The 12,443-nt window shown below is 38.9% G+C and overlaps 1 protein-coding gene across 7 annotated transcripts in view; it reads right to left on the bottom strand.

Annotated features, from left to right (window-relative positions):
• SH3KBP1 (SH3 domain containing kinase binding protein 1) overlaps positions 1 to 12,443 on the bottom strand; it is a 228,423-nt gene that overhangs the window by 89,216 nt on the left and 126,764 nt on the right. The gene's annotated exons all lie outside the window — the stretch shown is intronic.

Here is a 12,443-nt window from a genome sequence, read left to right as displayed (position 1 = left end):
TTCTATTCTATTCTATTCTATTCTATTCTATTCTATTCTATTCTATTCTATTCTATTCTATTCTATTCTATTCTATTCTATTCTATTCTATATAGGTTACCCCATTCTTCCAGTTTGGAGAGAGGAGCAAAACTAAAGTCAAGGCACTTCTTGCCTTCTAAAGGTGATGCTATTTGTTTTCACTCCACAATACAGACCCCCTTCCAGTTTCCTAAAAAAATTATTTATAATAATAATTAAAAAAAAAAAAAAGAGATTCAAGAGATTCTAGGACTATCTCTCATCTGAGACTGGTAGAAGTGGCTACTCAAACTATTTCTTCTATAACCCTACTAGCCTCTCTTCCTACTCTAAGCAAAGCAATCCTGGCCTCCTTGTCCCTGCCTACATAGGGAAGAGATGTCTGAGGTTGTCCCTCCAACACACTCCTTTTTTTCTTCAGCTTTCAATGGCCTTTTTCACCACTACTGCAAACAGCTTTGCAGGAGAACAGAACTGAGAAGACAGTCTCTCCAAGTCTTCACATACTTCAGGACTGGATAAAAGCTGCATTAAAAAAATAGCTAGAGGCCTGACTAAACAGCAAATTTTCTAGAAAGCTGTCAACTCTCTGTCTTATTTGGATAGCTGAGAAGCTAAGAATATAACAGCAACTCAGTGTTTACTAATGTGCTTACTAACCCACCAGTTTTAATAGGAGGAAGCTTTTTCAGATCCTCACAGTTTCTCAGGAGGCAGTCTTTTTGGGTGTTACTTCCCATTTCTGTTTCTATTAACAAAGATTCTTCAATTTATTGTTGTCTAAACAATGTAGCACCACAAGGCAGAACTCACATCTCAGCAAGCTCCCCAAACTCGAACAAGGGTCACACCACCAAGTTAAGATTCCCAGGAGTCAGACGCTCCCAACTGTTGGCTGGAACTAGATATGGGACTCCTGGCATAAAGCTATTCAAAACCATCCAGAGCTCTGAGATTCTCTATTGCTTCGTGCTCCTTGCAAATGTGAGATAATTTAGTATTCATGAGGATTAAATTCTCACAACACTGTCTGAAGGAATTTCACACTTCACACACATTTTTCCTCTATGGGCATATAAGAGAAATTAGTTTTCTCAAGACATTTCAAACATACCACACTGCTGCTATGCCAGTTACAGGCCTTTTGAGAGCAACATTCTGAAATGTACCAAAACAGAGTAGCTCAAACAGGGATTAAAAAGCGACCACAACATCAGGCTTAATTCACCAACGTCCTCAGAGCTGCGCTGGCGTCAAACCAAGATTCTAAACCAGAAAGAGATTTGGGGATGATAAAGGGCTGTGTAAACTAAAGCTGTTAAAACAAAAATAAACAGTTGCGATAAAATTAACTCCATTCAAAGCAGGAAAAAGATTGTTTCTAAATGACTTAAAAAGGCAGGAAAAAATGCAATACATTGTGAGTTTTACAGAGCTTTCTATTTTAAGCTATTATTTACGAATCTAATTTTTGCTCTGTTTTCTGGACTCTTCTGTCTATAGACATTTAATAGCACTAGGGAAAAGACAGACGACTGCGCTGAGTGTGAGCCAGTGATGCTTTGGCTCTCTTAGCTCTTCTTAGACCAGCACTGTTAAGCCACATAAAGGTCACCCCTTCAGAAGCACACACCTGAGACAATGCAAAGAATCTCTTGATTTGGTCTGGCAGCCAGAGAGAAACACTGTCAACTATGTTTAATACAACGAAGAAGCGTGCAAATGAAACTTATTGGGTTTTCTGCCTTTTATGGAAGGGAAGGAAGGCAAGGGGAAACGTGCTCTTTCCTTCTATTTAGAGAGTGGCGGTGTGGAGCTACTGAGTGACCGATCTGAACGATAAAGATGAAGCTATACATGGTAACCACAGCAAATGAGACAGGAAGCGTCTTTCTTCCCTTTCTTCACACAGAGGCAAAGGCAGACCACGCAGATACAGCCTATCAGGCATTTCTCTTCAGCCTGCTGTCTACAAAAGTCTTGTACTTTGCTGAAACCATCTCTAACAACATTCTGTAGGGTCAATTAAGAAAAGCAAAAACAGAAAAGGGAATGTGATTTTAAAAATGATCATAGAACAAAGCTGTGCTGCTCTGTCATAATTACAGGTTAATAAATTCAATGTTACAAAATATAAATTTATGCTTCTTAACCAAGCATGATTTTAACATAGGTCACACCGAAAGTAATGCCTCCTATTTATTTCCATGGAAATAACAACAAAGAGCACAATAACACTATTTGATAGAGCAAATTCTCAGCTACAAACTCTGTTTTTCAACATAGTCTCCACCGTTAGCCATGTATTTTCATCAGCAATGAACAAGAGTCTGCATGCTGTGCTCATAACAATCTGCACCATGGAGATGACCCACTGTTACCACTTCTGAAAAGCACCACCCACCCCTCACTGTGCTCACATCCACTGTTGGTCTCCATAAATGTTCAGCAAGCACTGATGAATGTCAGAGGGTACCATTTTTTCCTGCATGGAAGAACTCAGTTCTACACCTTTGCTTCATCCACACTTCCAAGTCAGATGCCATTGTGTCAGACTGCCCCTCTACATCCACAAAGCAACAAAACATAGACATAGACCTGTTGGAGCACATCCAGAGGAGGGCCACAAAAATGATCCAAGGGATGGAACACCTCTTATATGAGGACAGGTTGAAAGACCTGGGGCTGTTCAGCCTGGAGAAGAGAACCAAGGTGACCTGACAGTGGCCTTTCAGTATCTAAAGGGGAGCTACAGGAAAGAAGGGGACAGACTCTTTAGCAGGGTCTGTTGAAACAGAACAAGGGGAAATGGTTTTGAGCTTAAAGATTTAGGTTAGATATAAGGAAAAAGTCTTTTACAGTGATGATGGTGAGGCACTGGAATAGGAGATACTGCCCAGAGATATGGTGGATGCCCTGTCACTGTAGACTTTCAAGGCCGGGCTGGATCGGGTCCTGGGCAACCTGATCTAGCTGTGCATGTCCCTGCTCATTGCAGGGGATTTGGACTAGATGGCCTTTAAAGGTCCCTTCCAACTCTAAGGATTCCATGATTCTATGATTCTATAAAATGTAATGGGATATTGGTGGGAAGGTTCAACCTCTACTGCCATACCACCAACATCCGTTCTGACATCATGGGCCAACATCATAAAATAGAAGACATTACCTTCAGAGCAGCCCATCACAGAATGATAGAATGGCTTGGGTTGGAAGGGACCTCAACGATCATTAAGCTCCAACTCCCCTGCCACAGGCAGGGTCACCAACCTCCATATCTAATACTAGACCAGGCTGCCCAGGGCCCCATCCAACCTGGCCTTGAACACCTCCAGGGATGGGGTATCCACAGCCTCTCTGGGCAGCCTGATCCAGCATCTCACCAGTCTCTTGGTAAAGAACTTCCCCCTGATATCCAACCTAAGTCTTCCCTCTTTCAACTTAAAACCATTTCCCCTTGTCCTGCCATTATCTACCCTTGTAAAGAGTTGACTCCCCTCCTGTTTGTAGGCACCCTTTAGGTACTAGAAGGCTGCAGTGAGGTCACCCCAAATCTTCTTGATAACTTTGAAGGACACTCATGCGATGAAGATTTTCAAGCGTGATGGCAGGAACTCTGGGAAGAGGAGGAGACGCTGAAGGAAGGGCAATAAATAGTGAGGGCCCTCTCGGCTGCTGTGGTGCTGCAGCTGGTGACAGCCCCAGCACTGTGATGGGATGGTGCTGGCCATGGTGTGACTGAGGCTGAGCACACACTGTTCTCCCTCCTCCTGATCTCCTCCTCTCCAGGTCCCAGCGCTGGGGTTAACTGCCAGCACAGAATGTGCAAAGGGCTTAAGAAGAAGATGGCTGAAAAAAGGAAACACAAAAAGCACCCAACAACAAATAACCCAGTTTTATGGCTGTTCCCCCTTTGCTATTGAAAACAGCTCTTGTACATGTACAAATGGCTGGTGCAGACTATCTCATTAATAGTAATTATTTGTTCTTCTCAGTTATACTTTTTGAAGAAACATAACCTAGTAACCCAAACATTTCACCATTTCTTTCACCATGTTCATTTTCCTTAGCACAACAGCTCTTGCCATGTAATAGAACCAAATTGTTTACACTTTCACAACAAATCATGCAGGGACAAGGGGAGCAGTGTCCTGCACCACGTAGCAGCATGCATTATGGGCAATGCAGTGCAAGCATCTTCTGCAGCACAAACACAGAGCCATCAGTAGAGAAATTGGCTTCACCTCATCCCCAGCCATTTCCCCAAGTATCGTAAGAACAAAAAGAAGCAATCATTCATTCAGGAGTCTTACAACTGTGCTATCGCATTCTTCATTTTGGAACAATTTTTTTCATCACACTCAGTCACAGCAAGTATAGGAACATGTTATTGCATGTGAAAGAACAGACAAGCAAACCCAGCCAAAAGAATTCTTTACCTGACACTCACCAAAAAGTGGTCTTTCATGAGACCTACTGAAAATCACTTGCTGACGAGAGTCTGAATCTTTGAAAGGATTTAACAAGTTTCACTCCAGACAACATAATTGTTCTACCCATCAACCCCAGTCCCATGGAATCCATACATTTTTCTCCAGAAAACAGGATGAACTTTCTTAATCAATTTTTTTCCCTCACCAATTTTTTAATATTGTACTTTCCCCCGATGTCATTTTTCATTGTAGCAGCTGAGCATTTATTATATGTTCTTTTTTGTCATCAGTTTAGAAGCTGAATTAAAAATTTTAACTGTATTCTCTTCAGAACTCTTAAAAGCCACACTCTGGTTCCTTGTTTAACACTGCTCACATGCAGCCACTTTTAAATGGAGTTAATAATGTCATAAGTATATCAACCATATTGATTTCTGTGAACTCTAGCCAGCCACTGTTCCTCAAGAATTAGGAAAAAAAAAAAGTAGTCGCGCAATAGAAAACACAATTAAGGTTTACTCACGAATACTTCTGTTTCAACGATCCTGTCTCATCTTCTTCCGTTATATCTAATATCTATTACTGACAGCATTGTGGGTCCATGTGTATGGAAAGAGAGGCAATTATTTGTCAAATCAGGCATTGAATCTGCCCTGTTCCTCAGCTGTTGCATTTTCAAAGGAAAAGAAAGTGAAGGAAGAAAAGAAAAATTAAACCAGTAAAAATAAAATCCTTTAGAAATCTAAGAAGCTTTTTTTTTGTGGAGCAGCAGAAAGCTCTTGGATGAGAGAAGAGGAACTGTGATCAATAAAACTACAAGTAATTCACTGTTGGGTGTTCATCCAGCGTAAGCAGCAGCAAAAATTTTCTGACAGCAGGTTAATGAGCAGAATGCCAAAGGAGTTAGAGCTATTGCTGAGTGGGGCTTGGCATCCTAATGAAAAAAAAAGCCATGTCAGCTTATGAAGGCAATGCCAGCTGCTTATGCAGGAGACAGTCTTGCATATTTCAGGGAAAATATCTCTAGAAGCAGCTACAAACTAATTCAACAGCATTTAGCTAATCCAGGCCTTGGTTAAGTAAGAAAATTTCTTGCAAAATGGCTTTCAAAATAAAATTATTTTAGCACTAGGCATATGTGTGTGAAGTAAAAGCTCTAAGCTGGCTTCAGAAGTTGAGCAACACTTCATGCAATGCAATACAGCGAATCAAAGCACCCTTTGGGCATAAGTCTTCCAAAGCTGTGTACTGTCTTAAGCTTAACTTATGGAGCAATCAGAAACCTGTGGGTTGTTCTAAAATGACATTCCTAAACGAAAACAACCCTGTGAGATGTCTCCAAATGATTTTCACTGGAGACATAATAAGTATGTGGGCATTTGCCTAAAAATAAGGTCCACAGATAAGATACAAAACAGAAATAGCTGGCCACTCCTTCAGCAGAAAAAGAGTACGCAGGAAGAGAGCTGCCAATAGATGCAACGGGAAGAATAACAAAATATCCTTTTTGCATGTTATTTTAGGAGATAACATCTCTGAAAGTAGAGATGCCAACATATGCTTTGTTTAAAACTGTCCCAGAGGATCTAATTTTGTCTACCGCCCATTTCAGTTCCAGTTCTAACCTAGTAAGCAACAAACAGAGCACAAATGTAGCTGGACATCTGCCCTTCTAAGATGTAGTTTTACTTACAAAGCAAGATACCTCAGTAGCATGAAAAAACTTGCAAGTCTCAATCAAATGCCAAGGGAAGTAGTATTAAACAAGACATCTTTGGTCAGCATGGAAAACAAAGTTCATACAGGTGTTTGTCCAGGGCAACGTGAGGTGACCTACTGTGGATTAAGCTGTCTTGCAGCTAGCTGACAAGAATACCTGCAGATTCCTATGCAGCCATGCATGCTTCAAAATGTTCGATAAAATTTATTTTGTGCAACATGGCACAGACTGTGGGCCAGTATTGTTACTGAGAACGAAATGCAGTGCTCTAGCACAACAGGAAAGGTGATTGAATTCTTCCTGATTTTGCTTAGATTAACCCTACATAACTGGAGAAAAGAGGGAAGGCCAGTGGACTGCAAATGAAGAAGGGTAGGGTACAGAAAGTAGGTTTCCATAAAACTTGGGAAGGTAACGTTACGGCAACACTGTCCAGAAAGATTAACATTGTGAAATTAGGGCTCCAAAGTCAGAGCTTGCATCTGATTTGAACCTAGATTTTGAAATCAGAAGTCAAACACATAGGAGATTCACTTTGTAGCTCCTTCTTATCTTTATCCGATAGGTAGATATGTTGTCAAAAACAAGTGGGGATTTGAGGACACAATGGTGTAAGACTCTGCAAGAAGCACGCACTTTGAGTGAGGCAGTTAAGAAGACTGTAAGATGAGATGCAGCAAAAAATGTGAGTCCCACCAGCCACCGAGTCTGCTCCACCCAGAGGAAGAGCTTTGTTTGAAGCTTGAGAAGAGCTGCAGAAAAGAGGTGAGTTCTGCTAGACAGGGAGAGTATTGTTCAACAACAAAACTCAGAGTTGCAAACATCCACATAGATGGAATTCCAGTTTTTCTTCAAACAACTGCATAAAGTAAAACTTATCAGCACAGAAGACTACCAGTTCAACTATTTTATCCTTTGCTGTGAATATGCATAAAACAGAATTCCACAGAGGCGGGAGAGCAAACACTCTCACTCAAAAAAAGAGGAAGGGCAGTACAGCTTGGATAATCTGAACAGAAAGCTGGCTGGGCTGAAATCAGAAGCCAAACTTAGATCAACATCCTGTTCACCGGAGGGCAGGACTGAATGCTTTGTACTCAGTCACACTGAATGTGACTCAGTAGGATCTCCTTCTGCTAGATTTCTGGATGAGGAAGCAGGTGGAAGGACAGATTTCCATCTTCCTCACTTCCTCAGTCTTGCATCTGATTATCACCATTCTCTCTTCTTCTGTATTAACAGAGTAGTAAAAGCATATGAAAAGCAGCATATGTTTCATGCTTCCAAAATGCAGAAGGCAAAAACCTGAACATGAGATGAAAGTATCTTTGCATCTTTTACCTACTTCCTTGGCAGAAAAAAACTATCAACCAAAATGCTGTGAGTAATAGCTGTCAAAGACAGAATGCCAAAAGAGGAGCATGCAATAAATTAAAACAAAATAAAAACATGTTGTTCTTTAAAAAAGCACAGCATATTTAATGAATTTAGCAATCATAATGAGAACTTTTTTTAGAGCAGATGGAGTTTTAATTCAAAGTCTTGTGGTTATCATCACTAGTTTTCATGTTTCAGGAGGCAAAAATGATAGGACTAAACAGTCTTCAATTCAATCTATAGCAAACCCAAACATCCAATGTAATTCACAATTTACTGTGAGCTACACCCGTACATTATATGGACATATAACATACACATGCACAGAAGGACTGAGTGCATTCTCATTGCATTAAGGCTAGGCAACTCATCAGCAGCAAACTGACTTTAGCTTACAGACAGATATACGCGTGTAAAGTAGCCGTAAGTGAGTAGCAGTGTAGGGAAACCAAACAAGTACTCAGGACTAAAGCTGTTGCTTGTTGATTTTGAAACACACTCACTGTTATAGCGTCTGTAGCTGTCAATCTTTGCCGGTGCCACTCTGTACAGAATTGTCCCTTCAAAGGCAGACTTTCCTGACAGCAAGCAAGAGAAGGAAAGAGGAAAAAAAAAGAGAAGGGGTGGGGTGGGGGTGAAAAGATCGAATGATGGTAAAAAGAAGGGAGAGGAAGAGGTTTTTAATCTGTATTTTCAGTCTCTAACATTTTTAAAGCCTCATTATAGCAAAACATCGAGAATATTAACAGAAGTATCTGATTGTACATGAAGTTAAAATATTCTTACTGCATGTCTATCAGATAAAGAATCTCATGATTTTGCTAAAGTTGTTCTTTACAGTGTCAACAGAATGCATTTTTTCTTAGGTTTTATCTGTTGTCCATCATGTTGCAAGACTTGCAAATGAAATGATTTGTCTTATTCAGCCTCTTCACAGAGCACAGGGGAAGCCTGAAAAAAGTTAGTACTGCAATGAGGTACTCACAGTGGCTCAACAATCCTGATGCAGATGCAGTGAACAAGCACAGCTGACATCCAAAGAGGGCACTGAGACACTCAAATTTCTTTAATATACCAGGACCTTGTGAGCATCAAAAATACTGCATTTTTCCAGGAGGACTTATTAGAAATGTTATTGACTGGGGGCCTGGTCTTAAACAATGCTTAGCCAAACAGGACACCAAAACCTGAATAAAGCAGTTTTTCAGCCAATGGCTTAACCAGCTGTTTTGAGTTGTCACACTTTACCAAACATATATATTTATATATATAAAAACTTAAAAACACAAAAACAAATCCCACCTCCCATTCAGATATTTAAGATAATGTTTTCACTATCAAAAGCATGAGTTTCTTCCTTTTTTCTTTGATATCAGGACAACTCATGTTCTGACAATCATTACAGAAATTCAAGTGAAGGCAAAAGGTACGAGCATCTGAGGTGTTTTGTTGTTTCTCATTTTGTTAACCCAAGGCATCCAGGCAAGCCCAAGAATAAAAGAATGTCAGCTTGCTGCCAATATCACCTAGGTGAACCATCATAAAAATGAATGTCTTCAGTAGATTGCAAGATAGCCAGTGCACATGAATTTTCTCAATATGGCATCTACCCATTTTGGTAGCAAAAAATGTAGATTATCTTTTTCTTGCATGTCATTCTGTTGGACTGTTCGGAAAACAAAAGCTATACTTATCTATATACTGTAAAAAGCAGTTTCTTTGTTTTGTACTTGTAGTTCAATTAACAGCAAAATATTTTCCTTGCCTTATTTTTACATAATAAGGAAGCCAAAATGCCACAAATTTACTTTCTCACCTTGTTTTCACAAGACACCATTAAAAGACAGCTATTAAAACATTCAAGCTACAATTAAGAGAATGCTAAGAGAAAGGTATATTAAGCTATATGACAGTGAAGAGAGTAAGACAGACAGGAATGGATAACAGAAAATTTTAAGAATTAGAAATATAGTAGGTTGCCTGACTGAAGCATCAGCTGCTGTCACTGGTTCTAGCTCCTGCAGTCATGACTTCTCAGTGGCCATCACTGAAAGGTTCTAAAGAATTGATATGTAACAAGAGGCCCGGCAACTTCTGAACAGAACAGGCAAGTCAGTGAGATGTAACAGGCCACATTTAAATGTCGCCATGACATCATCATGAACATACTAAAATGCTAAAATGCCTTTGACATCATCTCAGTAGTAAGTTGTGACTCTCAAATGTAATTCATTTAATTATACGACAACTTTCTTGCATCTCAACAGAGTGTTGAGATACAAGAAACTCACAAAATATTCTTAAAATTACTACTAGATAGCTGAGAGATCTCAAAAATAATCACTTTTATAATTAACGTATACATTTAATGTAGTAATAAAATTATAATGTCTATTTGCTGTTCACGCTGTATAAAAAACAATGTTTTAATTTAAGAGGATGCTTTAAAGAACAAGGAACACACTCACCTGGCCCTAGTTCTATTTTAAAATGTGTCTTTGAAGACAAAAAAAATTTGGAATTGACCTTACAGCTGGGAAAATTCTTAAATTATGTGTGTATATATCTATATATTTTGATCTTGTAACAATCTCACTTTTGAATCTGCTAAGCACCTACCATCTATGTGAAAGCATAGGTTCCTAGCCTGTTCAGTGAAGGGGCTAATTAAACCCACTGTATGTTTTCAGAAATATTTAGGCACTTCCAAAACTAGCCCAGGCATTTAAAAAAAAAAAAAAAAAAAAAAAATTTGTTCTGAAGAATTTTATGAGGTTATTGGTAGAAGTGGAAAGAAACCAAGATAATTCATTCTGGGCATTTCATCTGCTGTAAAATGGAAATGGACAAAAAACCAGCATCTTTTTCCCCATTACATCTCCGTAGGACATACTAGAAGGAAAGAAAAATGTGTATTTTAATTATCTTTGTTCCTAAAAAGCCAAGCTATACAATTTCTCTCTTCTCTATTACCTCGGTTGAGATCATCAACAATTATGTTCGTGCTTTCAAAAAGATTCTCTCCAGAGAGGGTCAGTAAAATGAAATTAAAACATTAAGTTTAACTAACACATTAAGTTAGTAATACGCTTATGTTTACACAGTGTCCTTTCTCCAAAGATCCCATGCTACTCTGCCAAGTCTCTCAGTCCATTTTATTAGATATGCTGACGAGTTTAAGGCTGCTACTCAAGATTGCAGAGCCATACCCAAAACTGTTTTAGGACCCTCTAGAAGCTGGGTAGAACCTCAGTGACCATTCAAGGCTCTGCTTCAGTGCACAGATACAGCCTCTTTGATCCAAGTGTCCAGAAAAAAAACCTCAGAAATCTAGAATTCATATTTAAGATTTCTGCCTTATAAAGTCCTGTGATGAAGACAGATTCAAACAATGTTTCCTGTGAAAAAAAAACGAGTTCTTGCAGATGTGACGTCCTATCATGTCTTGTAATTCAGGAGGAAGGAGTTGATCTAGAGGCATGAATGTATACTCTTCCAAGATATTACCTAGAAAATTATGTTAGCCTAATGTCCAAATCTTCCAGAGTTTAGTTGATTTTTATCTTGTGTTTTAAGGATAAACATAGATGCTTGAAATGGGATTATCACTCCTAGTCATTTGTATAAACTTGCAGAATTTTGTAATCTCGTTACAGAGACATTGGTGGTGTTACTTTAAGAAAAATAAATGAAAATAAAAAAGCAATAAAGCCCACGTAAAAACACCAAGATTCCTTGAATCCTTTTTTCTTTCTTAGAGGGTTTACAGAATTCTTCTGGTTTATAAGTTTAGAAAATAGATATGAAAGAGGGGAAAAAAAATCGTCTCTCAGGTAAATCTTCAATTTAAAGAGACAAAACCAATATCTTTGTTGCTGGCATCTTCTCAATACAAGTCTCACAAGTGATAGGTGGCAGTCACCACCCCAGCACACAAAACTGATAGTACGAACTGAGCATATGCCAGTAGGGAGGTCGACAGAACAATCTAATGCTTTGTGTCTGCTGTTTTGCTCTCCAATGCATGTTTTTATTAAAAGACACTTTTAGGATGCTAATTATAAACAATTACCAAACTACCTGGGAAAGAAATATTTATTCATTCATGCAGATAGAATCAAGGCATTCCATCCCTAACAGTATCACTTACCTTTTTCATTTATAGATTACCCAGCACTACAGAATCCAGAGCTGACACTACATCTATACAATTACTTTTTCCACCACTCACTGTTTATAATGAAACAAATTCATGACAGCATATACAAGTTATAGGCAGCAGCTTGCAATCATGCTGAAGCGTGCAGCTTCACTTAAAGCCCATCTTCCTTTTCCAGCACATTACAGTTGTTAACTTTTTTACAAATGTTTTCATTTAGATAAGAAACATAACCTGTAAACACCATTAGCACCGCTGACCACACAACTAGGTCACTTGTGCCACTACACGTGAATAAGAACTTTATTACAAAAACAATAGGAAATATTTTCATCATTGCATACACCGGTTTTCTTAGAATCTTATCTCTGTGGGACAGAAAAAAGATGATAAAGTTGCCTTAAATGGAAAAATGAAAGAATAAAAAAGGTAATAAAAAAGAAACATTATAACTTTCTGCCTCTCACTGGCAAAGTGAGCTACAGAAGCTTTGGTAAACCTGAGCTGAAATAAGCTTTCAGAGATCTTGGGAGCCCTTTCAATTTTGTCTCTTGCAGAGAACTCAGGAGAATATTACACAGCAACGAATATCTGCAGTGCTGGAAATACTGACTGTAAAGGAAGAACTTGGCAGGTAGATGTGGAATTATCCTGAAATACATCAATACAATTGACTTTTTTTCTTTTCATTAAGGATTCCGAATCAATCACTAAATCAGGATGTAACAGGCTA

This window comes from Numida meleagris, chromosome 1, assembly GCF_002078875.1.
Source record: "Numida meleagris isolate 19003 breed g44 Domestic line chromosome 1, NumMel1.0, whole genome shotgun sequence".
Taxonomy (NCBI): Eukaryota; Metazoa; Chordata; class Aves; order Galliformes; family Numididae; genus Numida; species Numida meleagris.
This window is presented reverse-complemented; position numbering and strand designations above follow the sequence as displayed.